Raw genomic sequence first — 1,834 nt, forward strand, 5'->3', positions numbered from 1 at the left:
TCGTGCAAGTCCAAGAACATTAGATTATTGTTTGAACTTTTGGGTCAATAAGCAGGCCATTAGTGAATGAAGATGATATCCCCGTAGTTATAAATTAATGACATACAGAATATTTTCTAGTAACGGTAATGCATGTTAAAGGTCCTTAGTGATGAACGAACTCAGTTTCTAGAACAAAAACAGATAGAAAAAGGCTTACGGTGATGGCCCCGATTATCCTTCCCATTCATATGATTAGACAAAATGGCTACTTGCAACATGAAAGTGTCTACAAAAGTGTCTCTGCACAAGGTTGATGAACATTTATATTTGCATCAATATCCATTCATGGACAACAACACCAGAAATGAATTTGTTGTTAATGACAAGAGAGCTTCTAGTGAAGAAAGCAACTAAATATCTTAATTGTGAAACAGAAATACATAATTTTGAAAACAATGGCATCTAACGTGAAAATACATTATATATGCAACACAAAGAAAGCCGTTAACAAGTGATACTACTAGATTAGATTACGAAAACAGTAGCATCTAACAAACAAAGAAACAGATGGCATACCTCGGATCATTTCCTAGATTATGGAGTAATTCAAGAGGATATGGCCAAATCAAGCTTTATCAGGTCAATAATAATAAGCAAATAGCAAGAAATCTTCATTTTAAATGTGCTGACCTTCAGATTATGCAAACCATCTCCAGCCCTAATGCTTATCTAAGAAAACACTAATTACTATCATTAATCTACAAGACAGTTATGTGCTCTTTTTACACATTGACTTTTAGCTTGTTTGTATGTCAATGTGTAAAAAGAGCACATAAACTATGGAAAGTATAAAGTAGACTCATTCCCATAAACTTGAAGGAGCTGACGCTCCAGGCGGCCGTCTTAGCCATCTCCTGAAGGTCATCATCGACTACCAAGTGTTTGCTACCTCCGATCAGCTTCACTTCATCATGTCCGATTGAAAGTGTTTGCAAAAAAGTAAGCCCTAAATGTAATTGTCGTAAAGATTAAGTACTAAACATGGTGAGGTTTGGCCTGAAAAGACAAGAAGAATCAAGGCAGTAGTAATATTATAACACCAGCTATTAAAAATCTATCTTCAGATAATTCATTAAAGCCTTTCCTTCCAAAAGTAGAAAAAAACCCTTTCCAGTGATGTTTTGCCTTTAGAGTGCATTTTCATCAAACACCTTGCAGGCATATATATATATATATATATATATATTCATGACATAATTAGTGTATGAAGACTTATAGAACAGTTCATGGTTCAAGTAAAGTCTTGCTTAAAAATGGAGTCTGTTAGGCTTAATCATGCTCTAAAGGCCAAAACATATGCTGACTCATTCATAGTGTCAAAAAGATTCATGATAACATTTCATTACTTTTTTTCAGTGCGAGGATTTGCTTTCATTGTGCATATGCTGACTCATTCAGTGTCAAAAAGATTCATGATAACATTTCATTACTTTTTTTTCTAATCAGTGTGTGAGGTTTTGCTTTCATTGTGCATTCCAATGAACACTTAGAAGGCATATATATATAAATACATATATAGTAGAAGACATAAAAAAAAACTAGGTGAGCCTGTCAGACAACCGCTAGACCAACCCAGCCGGGGCCGAAGCACCGACTGAGAACGATCCTCTACAGCAGTGTGACCAGAAGCCGAAGCCGGTGGTCAACATGGCCGTTAATCACGCTCTGGTCTAGCGGCAACATCTCATCAACCAGACATAGATTCCTGTCTCCTTAGAAATCAAGGATACAGATGTACGAGCCTATAGAACAGATCCTGTTCAAGTAAGGTCGTGACTCTCATTCTCTAACC

The 1,834-nt window shown here is 36.2% G+C and overlaps 1 non-coding gene across 1 annotated transcript; it reads right to left on the reverse strand.

The window, feature by feature from the left end:
• Positions 1-1,587: 1,587 nt before the first annotated feature.
• Positions 1,588-1,816, reverse strand: LOC124944194. Its single transcript, XR_007099842.1, has one exon. It is a non-coding gene; the product is annotated as a small nucleolar RNA U3 (small nucleolar RNA).
• Positions 1,817-1,834: the final 18 nt, after the last annotated feature.

Source organism: Impatiens glandulifera, chromosome 6 (genome assembly GCF_907164915.1).
Source record: "Impatiens glandulifera chromosome 6, dImpGla2.1, whole genome shotgun sequence".
Taxonomy (NCBI): Eukaryota; Viridiplantae; Streptophyta; class Magnoliopsida; order Ericales; family Balsaminaceae; genus Impatiens; species Impatiens glandulifera.